At 42.0% G+C, this 24,018-nt stretch overlaps 1 long non-coding RNA gene across 6 annotated transcripts; it reads right to left on the bottom strand.

Moving 5' to 3' along the window:
• Positions 1-1,499: 1,499 nt before the first annotated feature.
• On the bottom strand, positions 1,500-10,695 carry LOC120967862 (uncharacterized). Of its 6 annotated transcripts, XR_006667382.2 has the most exons (5): positions 8,714-10,695; positions 8,502-8,554; positions 7,733-7,790; positions 2,385-2,467; positions 1,500-2,303 (listed from the first exon to the last, which is right to left on the bottom strand). It is a non-coding gene; the product is annotated as an uncharacterized lncRNA (long non-coding RNA). The 6 variants fall into 6 exon arrangements; XR_005761689.3 differs by having other exon boundaries at positions 1,500-2,467; XR_005761688.3 differs by lacking the exons at positions 1,500-2,303; positions 2,385-2,467 and adding an exon at positions 2,474-4,577.
• Between the last annotated feature and the right edge of the window lie 13,323 nt (positions 10,696-24,018).

Genomic DNA, 24,018 nt, shown 5'->3' with positions numbered 1-24,018 from the left:
GCAGGTGATTAAGCCACACATTTGTCAAGCACAGGCTCTCAGAAATGACGTCGGCTGACACCAGCTCGGAGCTTGGGTCATCTCCTCTGGTCCTAAAATGTCCAGCCAGTTTAACTCGACACGCTGCCATAGACGAGGAACGGGTGGATACGAACATAACAACATAGTTTTTTAGATAATTACTCGAAACAAGCAAAAACTACCTCTACTATAAACACTTCGATCCATTTTAGCTTGATGCACACAGTGATTGCATGAAGATAGGCCCCGGGCAATGAAGGCCACGGCCCGAGGCATCGAAAGAATTCAGTAGTAAACCATGGGAAATTTGGATCCAGCCCGTGGTTCAGCCAGCAACCATGCAGGCCCGGGCAACCATTCAGAATTGCACATTTCCAGTTTCTCCCCCAACCCAACCGCCCGCGCAGCCACCAGCCAGGCACGCACGGACCCGCATGAGCCACCGCTATATTTTTCTTTCTTTCTTCCTCTTATGTTTTCTTTGGATGTGCTTGTGCTGATGCCCACTATTTTTTCTCGGTGATTTGGTACTTCTTGTATGGACATGGTGGTTGCTCTATCTATAAAGTGGGACGAAAGCCTATTTTGAGAGAGTCGTACGGCGGCGTGCCGCCTGCTGCTCCTGCTCGAGTGCCACTCAGCACCAGCACGCCTGGAGTTTGCTTACTCCCTCTTCGCCCCAACCCGTGGACAGCGCAAGCGCTGTTCCTACAGCCCCAGGTGAGTGAGTACTTCTCAACTGGACACACTCTACGCACTTCAAATTGGACAAACTAGGAATTCTTTGTAGACGGAACCCAGATTTGCAGCAGAACATTTTCATGCAGAATTTTCCTGGTCTCTCGATGGGCAAGCCTGCACCACTGCACCGAGGATTGTCCACAGTCTTTCAGTTCCTTCTAAAACCTCAACTCATAAAATCAAAAGTTCAATAATAGTGCAGGTTCAACCGATGGAAGGAACCCAGCAGAACAAGTGCATATGGTTTAGAGGTATATAAAGGGAGTGAGCAATGTTCAAAATATCTGTTACATTAGCAGCATGATAGGTGTGATGCGGCCGAACGGTGTGTAGTTCATGAGTAGCAACCAATGTTTCTCACTCTGGCCAGCTGCGCATCGTTGTTCGCATGCTGATCACATTCATATGCTGGGTAAATATTTATTCTCAGCTCATTTTCACTCCTGGTACAAACATACTTGGTAGCTTGAAAAAAGTTGCCCACGGAAGCGACTTCTGTCTAAAGTCGAAAACATGGAAGTTAGCAAGGAAACTACCAAGTTAGTCGGCTCCGTCTGTGTTGATTGATTAATTGATTAGCACCCATCCCTCATTGGTTCATCTCTATAACAGACAACAAGGCACTCTCACTTTATGTTTTTGCCGTTCTCTTCTGCAAAACATGTATCGCCACAATGCATATTGAAATCTTAACCTACATATATTTCTGTTCGTCAGCTGCTGTGGCACACCGCAGGACTCCTTGGGCTATCTGAAATGTCCCGCTTTTTCGGTTCTGCCGTGGCCTTGTCAACAGTCAACCAGTGAATTACACATGCCCCGCTTGTTGGAATCAAATTATGAATTCACGTACATTGAGTGCATTTGTCCTTACCTATGTGATATGAGCTGCAATTGATGGATCTGTTGCTACACTGAGTTACATGATAGATGGTACTTACGTCACAGATAGTCTTGAATAAGTTGCACCTTGTATAAAATTATGAAAATGATTCTTTCTTAATTAATATCTAGGCACCAAAAAATAGGTACCTTGTCACCAAGATTACCAGTAAGTACTAAGTAGACAAATGTAAATGAGAAAAAAATAACTTACACGACCATATCTTTTCTTAGAAGAGCATAATAGGTAAAGAAAAAAAATCAAGCATACTATCTGTCCATTTAATCATTCAAGACATACAAAGTACTCCAAAGATGTACGGTCAACTTAATCTTTAGAGTGAAAACCCACGATCTAGCCTTTAGTGGCTGGATTGTCCTTTTATTTTTCAATAATCTGGTTATGTGCATCCTCGATGTCGTGATTGCTGGCTTTGTAGCTGAAATGATCGGTTTCTACCACACTGCCATGTCATCTGTTGCCGTTACCATGGTCCAGTAAGCAGAAATGGCCCTGGTGATGGCATCGTCGCCTGCCAGCTCAGAGGCTAGATCCTCTGTCAATCCTCTAAGTTGTGGAAATACTTCTCGCCGTTTACCCGGACACAGTAGCCGTGCTGGGGAACTGGTGCACGTCACCCATGAAATTTTTGGACCCCCTACTCCATGAGACACAATCATTTCCATTTTTACCGGACTTCTTTATGGGACATATGTTGGATTGCCAACGTAGCACGTACTTGTTCATTTTTCCTGGTTTCTCCATGGCATACATAGACGCACCTCCAGACCTCCAACTGCCCACATTCTCTTTCACTTCATTCTAAAATATCAAACAATCAGGAAGAAAACACATCAAAAGTTCAATAATTAGTGTACATTTATAACCTGATGACCAACAGAAGTAACCTGCAGATGTATATGGTCTAGAGATATTTAGAAACAGAGTGGACAATGTTCACAGCACAGTTACATTAGCAGCACGATAAATGTGATGCTGCTGAATGGTGTGCAGCTCATGAGGAGTAACAGTTTTTCTCATGTTTGCTAGCTACGCCTAATCTTTAGTCATTCATATGCCAATCTCATGAGGGTGCTTTCAGATGTTGTTACTGTTTTCTGCAAAGCCAGGATGTAATACTGAAATTTAGCCAAGTATTTGTTTATGTCCGTCAGCTGCTTCTGTACACCATCACAGTCCTTGGGCTGTTTGAAATGCTCCGCTTTTCTGTTGTACTGCAATGCCCTTTATATTTCTTATCTGAGTAACGGTGAATGAATCCGTCAACCACCGGCCCAAAGCTAAAAATAAACAATTTAGAAACACGGGGTGATTGTGTTCATTTATCGTGTCAAATTGATATTATAAACGTTGTACAGATGGATAACTTTTTTTTTAATATTCGGATCAAAATTTTGGGAAACGAGAAAGTAACACCCATGTTCTTTAATCACTTTGAACAAGGGGAATGCGAATCAGGTATCCATGCTCCACTTTTCAGTTGTACATTCTATCTGAGTGCTTCCTAACGGGACACAATCTAACGGATAAATTGCACTTTTCTACACGCACTTCGACAAACTGAGCACTTCTCCATGGGACAGAACCTGGATTTGTTGCAGCGGAACATTTCCCAGTAGAATTTTCCTGCTTTCTTTGTGGGCCAACGACAACGGCGAAACTTGTCCAGATTCTCTTTCAGTTCCTTCTAAAATCTCAACCCATCAGCAAGAAAAATACATCAGAATTTCAGTAACAATGAGCACTCATAACCCGGTGACAACTGGAAGGAACCCAACCGAAAAGGTGCATATGGTTAGGAGATATATAAAGTGGCAGAGTGGGCAATGTTCAGAACGCTGGTTACAGCAGCATGGTAAGCGTGATGCACCTGAAAGGTGTGCAGCTCATGAGGAGTAATAGTGTTTTTCCCATGTTGGCTAGCTAAGCTATCCATAATCTTTACTTATTCACATGCCGATCACAAGTATACGGCGGGGTAAATAACCATTTAGTTCATACTAATATCTCCGCTCATTTTTTGTAGAAGTCAAAGTTGCATCTTTTTTTTTCTTCCCAAACTCCTGATTACTCTTGCGGGGTAAATAACCATTTAGGAGGACACTAGACATGGCTTTATTGCTCTTGCGGTCTTGCCATACTCGATTACTCAAACTGCTTTTCTACCGAAAATTTCGAAGTCTTATCTTTTATGTACTTAGCTAATTCTGACCATATTCTGTAAAAATTAGGCTTGCTTATTTTAATCATAACTTTTCCCTGGAGACAGTGAAAGAGGAAACCTACAGGGAGGTTGCAGCTCTCAAATTAACTGTGGATTGCTTTATAAGCGCAAGCCTGACGAAATCGAAAACATATTTGTTTTGGTTTATAGTTTGGTTAGGGAGGTATATATGAGCTTGCAATCCCCTTTCGTGTAGAAAACTTATTATGTGGTGAGAATTGCTGATACGACAATACAACTTATCGAACATATAGTAGAAAAGGTAACCACCAGATGTCAAGAAAGTGAATGGAAACTTAAACCAGGTCATCCCTAGACCCTCACCCTAGGTAAATGGGACCATTACAAGTATAGAACTTAGGAATCCTAGTTTGGAACATTAATTCCTGGTTAACTAACTGAATTATCATTTCATAGTTTGTACAAAGAAAAATCAAGGAAACACTAATTTCATTCTGTGTAATAAGTGTGATTATTCGATCAAAATGTGCATTCAGATCACTACAATTATGGCTTGGTTCGTCACAATTTAACCAGAGAGCAGTTTTCCTTGGATACGATTTGGACCATATCAGGTCAACGTCATGCTTGATGCCTGCTCAAATCTGTAGCAGTGCATTTTCTGGTTGAGAAGTTCTAGAGTGTGCAGTACGCCATCTTGTCAGCCATTGTTGTACGTACCATGGTCTAGGAGAGGATCCGGTAATTTTAGACAAAGGGTGGATTTTATTAGCTCAAAATGAAGCATCAAGGGGATACAAACACAATGAACACATATCCGGCTCGTGCACAAGTAGGATGCAAACAGCCAATACAAAAACAAACACAAAAAGAAAAAATCACACCTACAACTAGCAAATTCAAATAAGGCCAAAGCTATGCCTTGGTGGTGTAAAAAAAACCGGAGCGATCAAATAAATGATCAATAATCTACAACAACAACCATATTCGCACCAACCATCTCTTGACACCACTTGTTCAACGAGAAGGATTATTCAACAGCAACGCCTCCTGAAAGAACGACGCTTAAACTCCATCGTCAACGGATCAAACCACCAAATGCCGGATCATGGGTTTCCACCCTGAAGAACAAGGCCGGGCGAATCCGGGCAATGCCTTCAACAAGGTAACGACACAAGAAACATTGCCATTGCCAGATATAACACATAAGAGCCAGACCGCGGGTTTTCACCCCAAAGCTCAAGACAGATGCTTGAAAAGCACCACGAAATCGAAGTCATATGTGTTATCGTCACCACTTCCCATGATCCCAGCAGCTACATGCATAGAATGGTTTTGACTCCAGATGCCACACAAGTGAAGACCATGCTCACATAAGCAGCCAGTCGAGCCGCAACAAGAACTGGTTGCCAACAACAGCTCCTTATAGCGAAGGCCACCATTGTACATTGCAATGGTGATTGAAGGAGGAATATATGCGCACCACCAAATCCCAAGTCGGGACACTCTGACAGTACCACACCATCCTCATACTTCGCTATCCTCGTCCATGATGGCATAATCAGACAACAATACATGCTTCTCCTTGTCGTCAGATATGAAGATCCAAGATCCCATGTACTATCTCATGTTGGTTAGCTATGCATATTCTTTAGTTGTTCAAATGTCAACCTAAAGAGTCAAGAGGCTGCTTTAAGATTTTTTTTTTCACGTTGTTTTCTCTGCAAAATCTGCAACACCAGGATGTAATACTGAAATTTAGCCTGATTTTTGTTTTTGTTTGTTGGTTGCTTCTATACACCATCGCCGTCCGGGGTCAATAGCTCCTGTGCGACATCTTTGAGGTGCAATGGAAGGAGTGCGACGTAGTTGACAAAAATAGCTGTAGTACTATGTTTCAGAGGCCCAAATAGCCAAGGCCCACTCGGGCGATTAAACTGGTCGTCAACGGGAGTGAGGTTATGTTTAAGACATGTGTGTCCCACTTGACAGTGCATCTAGTTGCGGGCCCCACTTGGTAGTGCATCAAGTGAAACATGTCCCCGTACCTGTCTGAACGTGTACCCCTGCCACCCCCTCCTCTTTGTTCTCGGCGCGCCGGAGATTTTGTTCTCGGTGATAGCAGCGCAGAGGAGCTTTCATTCTCGGTGATGGCTGTGGTGAGTGAATCCGGAACCCTGTCTCGTTCCCCACTGTGTCGATCTAGATCTCACCACATCGCCTCTGTTTCCCTCTGTTTTTGGTGTTTTTTGTCGATTTGATCCAGATTTGGGTGGGTGGGAGGGGGGGGGGGGCTGACCGTGATGGAGCCGCCAGAGACAACAACATCGACTAGGTAATCCCTTAATGTGCATCCTTTCCAAGCTATGTGATCTGTGCCTCGTCTGCTTCCGCTAGCTCACCTCACACTGCCCCGAAATAGGGGGGATGTTGCTGGGACGTTCGAATTCACTGTGGAATTCCTTCCTTCTAAGGTGAAGCTAGGTGATGGTAGCATGCGAGACATAGAGAGAGATACAATTGTGAAGTGGGAGATTGATTTTGCATAGATTGATCCACAAGAACTACAGAGCATGGAAGAGAAGGCCGTGCAGAATGTGGTGGAAAAAATTGGGGAGAGCATTTTTGGGGTCCAGAGCAAGAGGTAGCATTGTTACGGTTTGATAATCGGAAAGGAGAGTATGTGAGAATTGAGGATGGTGAAGACATGGTTGATGAAATCGATCGACAAGATGGCTGGACAACCAAACAGACTATGTTTCATGCAGAGCTTGTTGATCTGAAATCAGATTCTAAGGTTGGATATGCGCCCTCAAAGTTAGCTTCACAGATGGTAGATGATGATTGGGCTTTAGAGAGGCAGCTAATGCCCATGTGTACAGGTGAAGTGACAGTATTACCTGAGGGGGTGATGCAGAAGAGGGCTCTGATGGTGTTGGAAGGGTTGTTTCTGTTGATTGGAATTCAGTAGAATTAAATGACCCAACTGATTTAGTCATTGCACCAATGGATGACACTGAGATGACCAACAAATTTGGCATTCCAGTAGCTGATGAAGATAAGGAGGAGAAGGATGGTGAATCTAGTATGCCTACTGATACTGATGCTAACAGAGATAGAACTAAAGATGTGGATGGACGACTGATGGAAGATGCCGCAGATGATGTAGATGATGCACATGATGATGAGTTGGTAAATGTGTATGACAAGGAAAACCCTGTTATTGCAGTGGGGAAGTTGTTCCCAAACATGGATGAGTTTAGGATGTGTTTCAAGACTTATGCAGTCAAACATGAGTTTGATGCCAAGACTAAGTGGACTGATAGAAAGAAGTTTTATATAAGATGTAGAGGTTTCGATAGAAGTGTCAAGCCTTGCTAGTTGTACATATCCGCTCATTACCAGAAATTGGAATTTTCCTGTGAGCCCAAAACCGACAGGAAAATATGATGTACCGACAGGAAAACTATTTCCTGTCGGTGACCCGCCAGGGTTAGCCGTCAGGGATAGCTTGACAAGGGAAATAAACTATGCTTGTCGGTTGGCTGACAGGAACTAAATTCCTGTCGGGTTTTCATATTTCTCTGACGGGTTTGGCCCTACAGGATTATATGGGCGTCATACATAACCGTCAGGAAAAAAAGAAACCCAATGAAGAAAAAAATATTGATGGTTTTATAAATAGCTATTCCAGAACCCATAATATTTAGAACATAGAAACATCACTATCAATTGTTCCCGTCAAACATAGATACAAATTCACATGTCCTCGGATACAGTTCCATAGAATTTACGTACATGAATCGAAGGTCAATGAAAACAGAGGTGCAACATCTAAAAACACACAAGTGCATCAACTAAATATACACAAGAAGAGATACCTCATTTTCTACAATCTTTTGTTGCAACTTAAGTTGCAAGCTTCTCTTCAAGGTTACCCTGCAGTGGACTAATTGAACTTGTAAAAATGTGCAAGTGCCAACTGTTTGCTACAAAAAGGTACGAGAAACAGGAACAATATCTATAAGATATAATAAGCATAATCTATTTGGTATCTCAGTTTCTCGCAATAACATTGGCATATATACCCAACTTGTTTTTCTCTCAGCAAAGTTACCCACTTCTACAACTTATAGAATAGTAATGGAGTAGTTTTTTCTAGCATCATATCTCAGATTTGATACTAATCATGCAACTGACAAAATCCACTTAAAGGACAACCTGAGCACATGCTACTAGATTAGTTTGACAGAATTATCAGCTAACTTCCTGAGCAGGTAAGTCATTAGAGAGTTCTTGCAATAAATCACACCACCAATGTCAATACTCTTAAGTCTATCCATTTCAAATGTTCAAGAAAGATGGCAGAGTCATCATCATCTCCATAAGAATAAAAAATCCAAAACATTATACAATTATTCGATAATGTAACAGCATGGCATGGTGAGACAATAAAAGACCCCAAAGAAATAGAAAGAGGTTGTGTTCAGACTAAACCAACATAGCAACTACTGGCTCAATAATGTTGGTCTCATGATCTTGGGCACACTGGACATAGCATGATATGTTTTTAATATACGCGAGAAAACTTGACTGGCAATTATTCCTGATAAAACTTGCGGATGATGGTGAAAGCAAAACTAAAAATACCTTGATTAGAGGCTCTTGCATCTCTCATAGCTCCCCAATCTTGGATTTTGCTCCTAATAAGAATGAATTGCAAACTAGAAAATAAGACATCGATCAGGTGTTGATCAATATTTAAGTTCTAGGTTCACGTGCATAGAACAACAAAATATGAAATGGAATAGTGCCACTTAATTTGGAAGAATCTTATTCAATTTCTTGAAATTGAATGATACCTCAACCACCTGCCTTAACCTCTATGTTGCACTGATGATGTTCATTTAATTCTTCCCAAAAACCTAACATAATGAAAGAGACTAAAATAAGGAGTTATTGACAAACAAGTTAGAGAGCAGACTGTTACTGTACTGGACAGTAAGACAATCAAAAATTCATAAGGACATAGAATGCAACACTACTAGGGAAAGGGGTGACCCAAACAGAGGATAGTTGTTACTTGACGCTTCAGTAAATTAGTACAGAAGTTCAAAACAACAATGTAAGGAGTGACATCCATTCATCTATGCAATGTACTGATAATTTTCAGAGCAATGCAATATCTACGGGCCATCGCACCCAGACACTTGCATCCACCTTGTACAACTAAGAGCTACAATCAACTAGTTCCAACTATGTACAAATATACTATTTTAATTGATTTTGTGCAACTCGGCAAGATTGCGCACCTTCTCGAACAGGAACAACCAATTGTGTGCTTGCACTGCAATTGTTCAATCTTTAATATAAGAAAGAAAACAAAATACAACTTAAGGGAGAAGGAAGAACACTGTGAGCTTAAATATGAGGAATACACAAGAACTGTTAAGTACTAGATAATAAGACAGTAAGAAATTCCAAGAAGCAAGTAGTAAACGGAGTAACTAAATTAAGATAACATATAGTATAGCCTACGATAGGAGCCCCTGAGCATATCTTTGTCTTGTTAATTGTTATAACAGAGCATTCATATCTTGAGCATAGCTATTGGTAATAGGCCTTCTCTGGTACAGTTTCATCGTCAATACTCTGAAATATAATGTCTAGGTGCATTTCAGATGTTCTTCAGCATACTGAAGATAGCATGATCTTGCGAGATAGAAAACTTGAATCGAAATTAATCAATACATGAATTTGCAGACAGGTAGGGAAATAACAGTATGTACCATACCATGTCAAGGGCAGAGGATATTACACCTCTCTTTTAGTTGGATCATGAACCATAAATCCTACTCCTGATCTGGATGAACTATAACTAGGAAAAGGATATATCAAATGGGTGTTCATAAGTATCAAAGTGGGGAATGGTACATACTACTTGGAAGAAAAATATGAGACTATTTCTTGCCGTTGAGTGAATATCAACTTCTTGCACTGATGAAGTTCCTCGTATTTCCAATGTAGCAGCTTAGTGTTTCCTGAATGTCAACATATTTAAAGCAGGTAAAATCAAAAAGTATGGACAGAAAAATAATAGAGATTGAATTATTATGGTGTTGTATAGTAAGTCAATGAAAAAATCCCACTGAAATCGAAACAAAATACAACATTACATGAAAATTTATGGATACGTACAGTTGTATCCAACCCATTGGTACTAAAAGTTTGATAACTAATTGAAATTTCCCAAGTAACCCACCCATTCTTAGTAAAATTTCAGATCCTGTAGATACGTACTGTTGAATCCATACTAATTTAAGTAATAATAAGGCAGCAATAAATGGTTGCAATTTCCTCAAAGACATAGCAGAAATCCAGAACGAGATTTGAGATCCAAGGAGCTGCACCAGTTTTCGGGATTATTATGCATCCATACCACAGTTCTATAGATCAGATCTGAGGTCGGATTTGGGGATTCCTAGAGCTGCAGCAGATTTGGGGATCCGGAGATGCAACAAACAGGAAACAGCCGAGATTTGAGATTTAGGTCACGTAACTCCATGGCGCCGGTGAACTGCTCGAGTTGGGGTGGATTCTCAACGGTGGCGTCGATGGTGGCGTGTCCCGAGCAGGGCCGTGGTGGAGGAGCAGGCCAAGCGTTGGTGTTGCAGGGTGATGTCCAGAAAGGAGATGGGACGATGTGGTGTCCCAATAGCAGAGGAGCCATGGATGGTGGTGGCCGGCGGGTACAGATCCATAACATAGAGCAGGTTGAGGCGCTCGGGTGACCTTGGAAGGCATCGATGGTGGTCGGAGGCCTCAAAGGAAGGGAGGGATTGGGTGGCATAGAAGGAAGGGACAAGATTTGGGGGGGGGGGGGGGGGGGGGTTGGATTTGGGCGTCGATGACGGGCGAGAAAAGAGGGCGCGGGTCGCGCCCTAGTGTTTCGCGGGTGGGCCGAAACTCGTATTCCTGTCGGTCCTTCGCTACTGGAAAAAGGACTATAGATAATATAGACACTAATGGCGCACCACACATGTGGTACGCCACTACTATATATACTAATGACGCACCATGTGTGGGTACGCCATTAATGTCCAAATACTAATGGCGCACCATATCCACGGTGCGCCACTACTAACAATTTTTTTTATTTTCAAAACTAGTAATGCCGCATTAGGGGATAGTGCGTCATTATACTAGTTTAACTAGTAATGGCGCACCACACCCTCGGTGCGCCACTACTAACAATTTTTTTTTTCAAAACTAGTAATGGCGCACCACACCCTCGGTGCGCCACTACTAATAATTTTTTTATATTTTTTTTCAAAGTTAGTAATGACGCACCGTGGGTGTGGTGCGCCATTACTAGTTTAACTAGTAATGGCGCACCGTGCCCAAAAATTCCACCGAATGCACCCCCTGGACCGCCTTTTCAGTTTTAGAAAAAATAAAAGAAAATGATGGAAATGTCAAAAAAAATTAAAATAAAATAAATTTCCCATGTGATATGAGGTCTAGTGGTTGGGAAAATTTAGAAATATGAATTTCGACTTTATTTGCAAAATCTCTCTGGAATTTGTAAAATGGGCATAACTTTTGCATACGAACTCGGATTAAAAAGTTTTATATATGAAAAATCATCTACTCGAAAAGTAACATAAGAATTGAACCGGGGGAACCCCGTTCAACATCTTCAAAATCCCCAAAAACGTAACAGAACGAAATATACGGGGCTTTTAAGATCTCGAGGGGGGAAAATGGAAAAAATTTCAAACTTACTAGTGGCGCACCATTTGCTAGGTGCGCTACTAGTAACTGAAAAAAAATAGTTTCAAATTTTTTTTTGGAAAAAATGTTCAAAATATGATACGTAATATAAACGGAAGTTTGAAATATTTTTTCAAAATTTCATCACACTCATGAACATGAACAAAGTCCTAGACATCAACAAGGTTTAATAGTACTGATATGCTAGATATATCAACAAGTGCCTGTTAAGTGAGCTGGTAGATGGGTGACATTTCGAGAAGTTTGACCACGGAGTGCGATTTGACTTGAGATTAAGCATATTGACCCGAGATTAAGCCATAGTGACCCGAGATTAAGAAAAAATTTGAAAAAAATATTTCTGATTTTTTTTTGAAAAAAATGTTAGTAATGGCGCCATTACTAAGTCAGATATTAATGGCGAACCATGTGATGTACTAATGGCGCAATGCCTGGTGCGCCATTAGTATACCAGATACTAATGGCGCACCTTTGGTGCGCCATTAGTAAAGAATTCTAATGACGTGATGCTAGTGGCGCACTTGTAGTGCGCCATTAGTAGGCAAAACAGGTGCGCCACTAGCAGACCTTTTCCTAGTAGTGCTTACTCAACCCACACGAATATTGGACATATCCCTGGCGTGCAGGGGCCGACCGACAGCCCAATTCTTTTTCCTGTGGGCTAGTTGCGGGCCCGACAGTAAAATTAGTCGACCCACAGAAATATTACGGTTTCTGGTAGTGGCTAGACGCCAACCTGATGGAAGTACCATTAGGGTGAATCAAATCCCTCACCAATATACTTGTATTACAAGTTCACAGAGAGTATCAACCATGACATCACAGCTTTGGATTGCCGAAAAGATCACTCCTATTCTAGCCAAGAAACCAAACACTACTGCAAAGAAAACTTAAAGTAGACTTGGAAAAGCAATACCCCATTAAGGTGAAGTATAACACGGTGTGGAAGGCAAAACAAAGGGCAATGAAACAATTATATGATGACAGGGCAAATACTTTTAGGATGCTTTATAATTTCAAAGCAGAGGTGGAGAAGAGGTCACCTCGCAGTGTTGTGGAGATAGATACTGAGGTAAGAGAGGATGGAAGAATCTTTTTCTCTAAGTTTTTTATTGTTTTAAAGCCTTGCATTAATGGCTTCAAGGCAGGGTGTCGTCCATATTTGAGCATAGACTCATCATTTTTGACTGGCAAGTGGAATGGTCAATTAGCAGCTTTCAGTGCTTTGGATGGACACAACTGGATGTTCCCTGTTGCTATTGGCTTATTTCAGTCAGAGACAGAGGTCTTGTGGACATGGTTCATGATGCAGTTGAAAAGATGCATAGGGCTAGTGTCACCTTTGGCAGTCCACACAGATGCATGCAAAGGGCTAGAAACGCAGTGAAGAATGTTTTCCCCCATTGTGAGCAGAGGGAGTGCTTCGGCCATATGTGGATGAATTTGATCAAAAAATCAGAGGGGAAGAATTTGGTCGCATGTGGCCAGCAGCAAGATTTTAGACTAAACAGACACATTCATATCATCTTGGTAAGATAAGGACAGCATGCCCTGAGTTTGGTCCATGGGTGAACACCTACCATTCTATATTATGGTATGGGTTAGGATTTAACACTACCATCAAGTGTGATCATATCAACAACAACTTGGCAGAAAGTTTTAACAACAAGGTGAAGCAGTTAAAAAATTTGCATGTGCATGACATGGTTGACCAAATCAGGATCATGATCATGCGCTTGTGAGAATTGAGAAGAAGGATTGGTGATTGTCTACAAGGGGATAAGCTTCCTGCAGTGGTACAACAGGTGGTCAACAGGAGCAGAAATCTTACACATTTATCTGTTGAAAAATCTTCTGTGTGGGGTGCTGAAGTTAGAGATACCAAAACTGGTAGAAGGCATGCTGTTAACACTGAAATGCATGATTGCACTTGTTTGGAGTGGCAGCACACTGGGAAACCATGTGATCATGCCATACTTTTCTTGGCCTCCAGACCGGAGATAAACATGCACCCATATTTGCATGAATATTACTCTGTAGCAAGATTCAAGGCTACATATGCAACTCCAATTCCAGCACTTACAGATCAGTCTCAGTGGCCAGAAGTGGAAATTGAATTTTCCATGTGTCGTCCCCTAACAAAAAGAAAGGATGGCAGGCCTAAAGAGAGTAGATTTTTGTTACATTGTTTACTATTTTGTTACATTTTTCAATTACTAACCAGTTGACATGCTTTATCTTTTTAGGAGGAAGCGTGCAGATGAGCCCCTTGTTGTTGAAGAGTGCTGGCCAAAGAAAAAAGCAAGAGGCAATGGCTCTAGAAGAAAGAGAAGTTTTGGTGAAACAATACACATTCAACCAGACTTGGATGGTGTGGTGCAAAATGAGCAAGCCTTGGATGTGTTGCTGCAAGATGAGCAAGATTTTGATGTTCTGGTGCCAACTGAAGATATGGGTACCTCTGAAGATATTCCTGAAGGAAATATGACCTAGAGGCAATAATAAAGTTATTATTTATTTCCTTATTTCATGATAAATGTTTATTATTCATGCTAGAATTGTATTAACTGGAAACTTAGTACATGTGTGAATACATAGACAAACAGAGTGTCACTAGTATGCCTCTACTTGACTAGCTCGTTGATCAAAGATGGTTAAGTTTCCTAGCCATTGACATGAGTTGTCATTTGATGAACGGGATCACATCATTAGGGAATGATGTGATTGACATGACCCATCCGTTAGCTTAGCACTATGATCGTTTAGTTTATTGCTATTGCTTTCTTCATAACTTATACATGTTCCTATGACTATGAGAAGATCGAGATTAGGATTTTTCACTCGGATTGTCGGAGAGGTATCTCTGGGCCCTCTCGGTAATGCACATCACTATAAGCCTTGCAAGCAATGTGACTAATGAGTTAGTTGCGGGATGATGTATTACGGAACGAGTAAAGAGACTTGCCGGTAACAAGATTGAACTAGGTATTGAGATACCGACGATCGAATCTCGGGCAAGTAACATACCGATGACAAAGGGAACAACATATGTTGTTATGTGGTTTGACCGATAAAGATCTTCGTAGAATATGTGGGAGCCAATATGTGCATTGATATGTCTCCAACGTATCTATAATTTATGAAGTATTCATGCTATTATATTATCTGTTTTGGATGTTTATGGGCTTTATTAAACACTTTTATATTATTTTTGGGACTAACCTATTAACCGGAGGCCCAGCCCAAATTGCTGTTTTCTTGCCTATTTCAGTGTTTCGAAGAAAAGGAATATCAAACGGAGTCCAAACGGAATGAAACCTTCGGGAGAGTTATTTTTGGAACAGAAGCAATCCAGGAGACTTGGAGTAGACGTCAAGGAAGCTTCGAGGAAGCCACGAGGCAGGGAGGCGCGCCCTACCCCCCTGGGCGCACCCCCACCCTCGTAGGCCCCTCGTGGCTCCCTTGACCGACTTCTTTCGCCTATATATATCCATATACCCTAAAAACATCGGGGAACTGAATAGATCGGGAGCTCCGCCGCCGCAAGCCTCTGTAGCCACCAAAAACCAATCGGGACCCTGTTCCGGCACTTTGCCGGAGGGGGATCCCTCACCGGTGGCCATCTTCATCATCCCGGCGCTCTCCATGACGAGGAGGGAGTAGTTCACCCTCGGGGCTGAGGGTATGTACCAATAGCTATGTGTTTGATCTCTCTCTCTCTCGTGTTCTTGAGGTGGTACGATCTTGATGTATCGCGAGTTTTGCTATTATAGTTGGATCTTATGATGTTTCTCCCCCTCTACTCTCTTGTAATGGATTGAGTTTTCCCTTTGAAGTTATCTTATCGGATTGAGTCTTTAAGGATTTGAGAACACTTGATGTATGTATTGCATGTGCTTATCTGTGGTGACAATGGGATATCAAGTGATCTACTTGATGTATGTTCTGGTGATTAACTTGCGGGTTCCGTGACCTCGTGAACTTATGCATAGGGGTTGGCACATGTTTTCGTCTTGACTCTCCGGTAGAAACTTTGGGGCACTCTTTGAAGTTCTTTGTGTTGGTTGAATAGATGAATCTGAGATTGTGTGATGCATATCGTATAATCATACCCACGGATACTTGAGGTGACATTAGGGTTTTGGTTGATTTGTGTCTTAAGGTGTTATTCTAGTACGAACTCTATGATAGATTGAACGGAAATAATAGCTTCATGTTAGTTTACTACGGACTCTTGAATAGATCGATCAGAAAGAATAACTTTGAGGTGATTTCGTACCCTACAATAATCGCTTCGTTTGTTCTCCGTTATTAGTGACTTTGGAGTGACTCTTTGTTGCATGTTGAGAGATTGTTATATGATCTAATTATGTTACTATTGTTGAGAGAACTTGCACTAGTGAAATTATGAACCCTAGGCCTTGTTTCCTAGCATTGCAATACCGTTTACGCTCACTTTTATCATTAGTTACCTTGCTGTTTTTTATATTTTCACATTACAAAAACCTATATCTACCATCCATATTGCACTTGTATCACCATCTCTTCGCCGAACTAGTGCACCTATACAATTTACCATTGTATTGGGTGTGTTGGGGACACAAGAGACTCTTTGTTATTTGGTTGCAGGGTTGTTTGGGAGAGACCATCTTCATCCTACGCCTCCCACGGGTTGATAAACCTTAGGTCATCCACTTGAGGGAAATTTGCTACTGTCCTACAAACCTCTGCACTTGGAGGCCCAACAACGTCTACAAGAAGAAGGTTGTGTAGTAGACATCAAGCTCTTTTCTGGCGCCGTTGCCGGGGAGGTGAGTGCTTGAAGGTATATCTTTAGATCTTGAAATCGAATCTTTTAGTTTCTTGTTTTATCACTAGTTTAGTTTATAAAAGAAAACTACAAAAAAATGGAATTAAGGGTGCCTCATATGCTTCATCTTTTTAATATCTTCCGTGAAAATAAGGATTCCGATAATTGTGCTCAATTGCTAGAGGAAGAATGCATTAGAATGTTTGGCACTAAATCTTCTTATGATGAGCATGATTGCAATGTTGTTAGTATGAATTCCTTGAATGCCCTGATGCTAATGATATGCAAAGCCACAAGCTTGGGGATGCTATGTTTGATGAAGGTGATATGTTTAGTCCCCCAAGTTTTGATGAGCAAATTTATTATGATGAAAGCATGCCTCCTATTTATGATGATTATTGTGATGACACTTATTCTATAAAGAATAAAGATAAACATGAAACTTGTCATCATGATTTTAATTTTCAATTGGATTATGCCTCACATGATAGTTATTTTGTTGAGTTTGCTCCCACTATTCGGAATGAGAAGAATTTTGCTTATGTGGAGAGTAGTAAAATTTATATGCTTGTGCATCATGAGAATAATGCTTTATGTGATGGTTATATAGTTGAATTCATCCATGATGCTACTGAAAATTATTATGAGGGAGGAACATATGCTTGTAGGAATTGCAATAATATCAAGTTTCCTCTCTATGTGCTCAAAGTTTTAAAGTTATGCTTGTTTTGCCTTCCTATGCTAGTTGATTGTTGTTCCCATAAGTTGTTTGCTCACAAAATCGCTATGCATAGGAAGTGGGTTAAACTTAAATGTGCTAGTCATATTCTTCATGATGCTCTCTTTATGTTTCAATTCTTATCTTTTATGCGAGCATCATCAAAATCATCATGCCTAGCTAGGGGCGTTAAACGATAGCGCTTGTTGGGAGGCAACCCAATTTTATTTTTGTTCCTTTCTTTTTGTTACTGTTTAGTAATAAATAAATCATCTAGCCTCTGGTTAGATGTGGTTTTATGTTTTAATTAGTGTTTGTGCCAAGTAAGACCTATAGGATCTTCTTGGATGATATTATTTGATCTTGCTGAAAAAGACAGAAACTTTCTGCTCACGAAAACAATTGTTAAAAATCACCAGAAAGTGATAAAATACTGATTCCAATTGCAGTAGATCAATAATAAAATTATCCAGGTCGTCCTATTTAGGCAGATTTTTTGGAGTTCCATAAGTATACCTTTGATACAGATTACTACAGACTATTCTGTTTTTGACAGATTCTGTTTTCTATGTGTTGTTTGCTTATTTTGATGGATCTATGAGTAGTATTGGAGGGTATGTGTCGTGGGTTTGTCACGGCAGATGTCCTAGCGAAAGGACTTAGTCGTGGAGCCATCGCAACGGGTTAGCTTAAAGGGGTTAAACCGGACAAAGGATACGGGAGTTTATACTGGTTCGGCCCCTTGCGGTGAAGGTAAAAGCCTACGATCCAGTTGTGGTGGAATTGATGTGGTCTCGATGATCAGGGAGCGGAATCGCTTTACCTGGATCTCGAGTTGTTGTTTCTTGTCCTCAAACCGTCGCCGGGTCGTGCCTTTATATACACAGGTTGACGCCAGAGTCCCGATGCCGGTTTATACACGTATCCGGCTCGGTCTCTACTTTGTCATACCTCACGATACAAGTTATGTATTACATGGCGGTTCATAGCTACAGGCCCTAATCTACCTCTGGGCCTTGGGCCTTTGAGTCTCTGTAGTAAAGCTCCTTATTTCTTGTCTTCATGGGCTTCAAATATAAACAATCCATTATGGGGATAACCCGGCTTCCTTGGCCGGTTTACACCCAGTAGTAATATCCCCAACATTAGGCCCCAAATTGATTTGAACTGGTTCATGTCAATCTTCAAAACTTGAAAAAATTTCTTCTTCAACATCTTCGCATAAATCTTGTAAACCGGCATGCCGTCATCATCCAGTATCATGATAAATCGCCATGACGTCACCTGTTATTTAAAATGGTATATATCTTACCTTCATTAATGAGCCTCCGACAATCGAGGCGACAGCTCTGTCATATATCCAACTATTAGGCTCCTCGATTCTCGTGCTTGACACTTATCCTTTCGCCTTTATAAATAAGACCGAGGGTCTTTCCATTTTCCCCCCTTGTCTCTTCATCTCTTCTTCTTCCTCGCGACGCCTCAGAGCCCGAGCTCCGCCGGCACCGTTGACCTTCTCGTCTGCATCAACCAAGGCCGCTGCATCAACCTGATCGCACCAGAGCAACGCGGCGCTCCTCCTCTGTTCCGCAACACCAGTAAGTACCTCTCATCTTAAACATCAGATCTGCATTAGGGTTCCGCTGTTCGTCGGTGTTCTTCACTGTCCGTCCTTTTTCTGTCTTAGATCTCATAGTTTGATCTGAAACTGATAGTAAAAGTGAGCGATGCTACTTCAACACCCTTTGCCAACCTCAGAAAACTACCTTTTACTGCATGAGATCCCAACCACAGATGTGTTCTTCGACTGCCACCATTTTAGGTTAAATTTATTTCCCTTTTAGAACTGCGGCAGATCCAAAATTATACCACCGATCTGTGAAATCTATTTGTGCCATACTTAGAAATTTTTTTAGATCTGTAGCTTCCATACCATTGTAGGCGGTTTACCCTTGAAAATCTGATAGCTTGCCATGTACCATTAGCCCTCTGTTAAATGGCCAACCTGCTTTAAATACCAGTATCCGGTTTAGTATACACAGACGTTTTAATGCCATCTTCTTCCATCATTGCACCGGTTTGTAAGTACCAGTCATGAATTTTAAACCGGATGTTGATCCTTTTCCCAGCTTGTCACCGAAATGGCCAAACAATTCTGTTCTTGCAATTGGGTCCCTTCCTGGGTTACCGAAGCAGAACTAACTGGATGTGTTGCCACAGGCGCTTTAGCAAGCAAAGACACCATTCATTGGCGAGTCCCCGGTCCAGAATATCCTCCTGAACCCCAAGACGGAGAAATTATGGTGTTTGCTGATCACCTGAGCTGAGGCTTCACCCCTCCCGGATCCAAATTCTTTCGTGACGTGCTCGCCAGCTTTCAAATCCACCCTCAAGACATCGGTCCAAAATCAATATCCAATATCTGCGACTGGCAAGTATTCTGCGAAGTGTACCTACAAGAGGAACCTACTGTTGATCTGTTCCGGGATTTCTTTTATTTAAACCGCCGTACTGAGTTTACGGATGGACCCAATACTGAACTAGGTGGGGTTTCGATTCAGAAGAGGAGAGATGTTGACTTCCCTCACGCCAAGCTTCACAGTCATCCCAAGGACTGGAATCAGACTTGGTTTTATTGCCGCAATACAGCTCCGGAAAATGAAAATCCTTTGCCGGGTTATCGCCCACACCGGCTTACCAAAACTCATCCCTTTCCTCAACGGCTGACTGCCGAGGAGCGAGCAAAATACGCCCCTCAACTGGCAAAGCTCAGAGCCTTTGTTGCTAATGGGCTGACCGGCGTGGACTTTGTTCGATGCTGGGTTTCATGGAGCGTTTTGCCTTTAAGCCGGTGCCCCGGTTTAATGTGTGAATACACAGGGGATCTGAAAGACGCTCAGCGTCACGTTGATATCCAGCTTACTGGTGATGAAGTCACCGAAGCTGTCAAGAAGATGCTTGATGAGCCAATAGACGTCTGCAGCAAAACCGGACTCAGTCCTTTCTATACTGCCAATAAACTGCCAAAAGGTAGAATTTACCGCATTTCTGTCTTAGTCCACCCTTCGTTAAATTTTCTTTGATAACTTATTATTTGTCTATGCATGCCGATGATCCATTCTGGAAAAGAAAATCATTGGACAAACCGGCAAGAGCTCCTCGGCTTAAGACCAAGGCTTCAAAGAAGCCTGTGAAAAGGAGAAACATTGAACCGTCCGAACCCATCATTGACGAGATCTGGAGAATCCGGATTCAGAGGTAGAACTTGACTATCTCGGTTCATTTTTCATACACCTTATTGACAATGATCATTATCAGGATGATGCGGAAGCTAGCCGTGCTGACGAGGTAATTATTCTTTCTTCTGATTCAAATCCTGTGCCAGTACCAAGAATCCGTCGAGCCGTCCGGAAAGTAAAATTTTCATGTCCTCTTTCTTATTTGGATCCGCAATTTCTTTTGAAGACACAACAACATGAAACTCGCCGTACAACCCGGCATAGTGGCCAAGTGGTGACCTCCTCCGGTTTAACAAATTCTCCGGTTCGCAAATGTCGCCAAGAGGTTGCTTATACTCCTGACACCCTTTACCCTAAGGCGGGTTACTTCCGATATCCTCTTAATCCGTCTGACTCAAATTATCAGGGAACTTCCCATTCATCATCCGGCGAGTCGTCAGCTACGCAACTTCCTCCCCTCAAAACTGTCCCTGGGTAAGCATAACACACATTAACTTTTTTGGTCTTGTATTATTTTATCATACTGATTTCCGTGCCTGCTCTTCCCAGTGCCAAAGCTAGACCAAGCAAGAAGGCTAAGTTGAATAAGCCGATCGACCATGAACCGACCACTGAACCGGAGAAAACCCCAGAAGCCATTGATCCGGAGGCTAACACTGTTCTTGATGATCCGGAACCCCAAGCAACTGACGCATTTGTTGAACCGGTGGAAACAAACCCAACAGGCCAGCCAGCTGATCCACCAAGTCCAACTGCTGATCCGCCGAACCTAGCTAAAGCATATGATAAACCGCCAAGCCCTGCCAAGACTACGGACGACGATGTTGTCGTGACTGGTATTGGTTTCACCTCCCCTGGCCGTCCTGTCGCTTTATCAAAACATAGCGCCAAAGAAGAAATTTCTGCTATGGACAAGGGCAAATGGAAATCTGAGTTATCAAGCTATGCCAACCTCAGCGCTCAAGACCTTCATTCTGGTTTTTTGAACCGCCTATATACAAGCCGCGACTATGAAGCCGGCTTAGTAGGTCTGATAAAGGAACGGTATGAGGTAAATATCACTTTCCCTTTGCATAAATATTCCTTTCTTATATCTGGTTTTAAACTATCAACTCCAGTAGCCCCCAAGGGCCGATTCATGGCATTGATATGAACCGGGTCTTGTAAAAGAATCAATGTTTGAATTTTGCTGGTGTAGCCCCCATGGACCGGTTTATAGCTTTAGAATGAACTGGTACATCATACTAGTTTCACCACTTGTGATTATGACAATCCGTCTGAAACTGAGCAAATACGCATTAGCCCCCAAGTGTCAAGTAGATAACTTGTTATGTGCTTGAGACTTTAAATTAACAGCTGACAAGAAGCAATCCGCATTAGCCCCCAAGTGCCAAGTAGATAACTGGTTATGTGCTTGGGACTTTAGTGTTGTATTACTAACTCATTAATTGTCTTGTGCAGGCTGAGCTGACCAAAAAGGACTCCCAAATCACCGATCTCCAGGAACACAGCAAGTCCCAGCAAGATGAAACTTGCAAAGTTAAAGGCGAGCTGACCACCGCTTTAACAACCATGGAACAACTGAAGGAGTACTTTAAAGGTGAACGGGCAGACTGGGAATCTGAAAAATCCACTTTATTAAAGTGGGCAGAAGACGCGGAAAACGTCCTTAAACCGGTGACAGAAGAACTGAACAGCATGAAGCGGCAGATCGATGCCATGACCTCTGCCATCTTTGGTAACACTCTCTTCACAAATTTGTAGCAAGTACCAGTTATGAAAACTTCCGGTTTAACAGTAATTTGATCTTTTGCAGGTAGCCGTGTGACTCATCTTGGCCCAGACATGCGCAAAAAGTTGAAAGCTGTCTATACTTTGGTAGAACAGCTATATACCGGCGCTCAACGAGCCATCTGCACAGCCTCCAATAACAAACCGCCCCCAACACTAATCAAGGAAACACTGGATAGGTTATCCATGCTGCCTGCCCGGATTGTAGAACTGAAGAAATCCGCTGCCCAGTCCGGTGCCCTTACTGCAGTGACTCGTGCCAAGGCCTGGATATCTGACCTTGATCCGGAAGACGTTGGGAATGGTTACCCAAGCCAAAAAAGAGGACGGTTCAGAATTCGACAATGACGATCTCCAGTGGCCATCACAAGGGAGATGCGTCCACTGGCAAGTAAGTTGGCTGAAGACACTGACTTGTCATTTTATCAGAATGTTTATGATGCCAGTGGCAAGCGGATGAATGCTCCAACTTATGACATGGAAAATCTAATCCTGCCGATTCGTAAGCATACTTATGCTCCTGACGTTGAACCGTCTGATCTTATACACGATGAAGCTGCCTTCCAAGCCTTAACAGGGATTGATTGGACAACTATTGACTTCCAGCCACTGGGTGGAGAGAAGGAGGGTGAACTGGCGCAGGAAGATCCACAACCTTGACATCAACCTTAGGCAGACTCATAATCCGGAAGCCGGTTTAATTTGTGCATATTGTCATCCTTTATGGCAAACAATTATTCTTTTGGGCAGTTAGAACGCCTTGTAATAGGCTAGCTTGAACACTTGATCTTTTATGCCATCGTGCATATTTACTTTGCACAACACTGTGAATCCGTCATGCTATATTTGCTTATGATCATTAACAGTTTTTTATAGTCCTATTTCTGCATAAAATAGACTGAAGATTGTCCTGGCGGTTTACCGCCGGACGGGTCATAATGCCCAAGATATAATCATGGTTTATAACCAAAGCCTTAAAGATAACGAAATATAAAACATATCATACCTGTGATATTAAATCACCTTGTTGGTTTACCAACGTTCTTGTAATAAAGGTGACGACCCAAATCTTGAGTACTGATAACTCCTTATTTGCCGGTTTATGACAAAACCGTACCGGGTTGTAATAAACACCGGATTATCCAGATATAATACTGGCGACTTGTAGTGAAAACCAGACCGGGTTTAATAAGCGCCGGTTTATAATTGATCATGTATTGACAACTTGTAATTGAAAGTCAAGCCGAGTTAATGAACGCCGGATTATCGAAAACGTTACAAATGTCATCAAAAGAGAAAAAACTTGGCAAATAAAAGCATATGAAAACTTGTAGTTGAGGCTTTTCACGGGCTACCAGGCCCCAAATGCGAGGCTTTTCATGGGCTGCCAGGCCACTGAGTTAAACCATTTCACAAAGCCTTTTAAGATGGTCCTCAATCCTTAACCAATTGCCAGTTTATCATTGACAAGTTCAGGGTCATATGAGATTGACTTGTCAAGTTGGCAGGTCATACCAGGTTTACCTGGACGGAGTGACTTACTTGATGAAGGCAGGTTAACCCGGGGTTTTAGGTGTATACACCAGGCTTCCAAGCCATGGCTTGATAGCCTATTGCAAGTGTAGATTCTTTGTTCATTGCGATAGCAAAGAATCCCCAAGCAACATTTTGAGCTGTGCTCAACGGGTGCCCATGTTTGAGTTGTTCCTTTATAACACTCTCTTTGGCCCCTAAGTAATTCTGTTATGGCTCTAAGCCAATCAAAAGGTGTAGCTATGGTTCGAATACGACCAAGCTCCCAAGTGACTTTCCTTT

This window comes from Aegilops tauschii, chromosome 7 (assembly GCF_002575655.3).
Source record: "Aegilops tauschii subsp. strangulata cultivar AL8/78 chromosome 7, Aet v6.0, whole genome shotgun sequence".
Taxonomy (NCBI): Eukaryota; Viridiplantae; Streptophyta; class Magnoliopsida; order Poales; family Poaceae; genus Aegilops; species Aegilops tauschii.
Note: the sequence above shows the minus strand (reverse complement) of the source record. Positions and strands in the feature narration are given on the sequence as shown.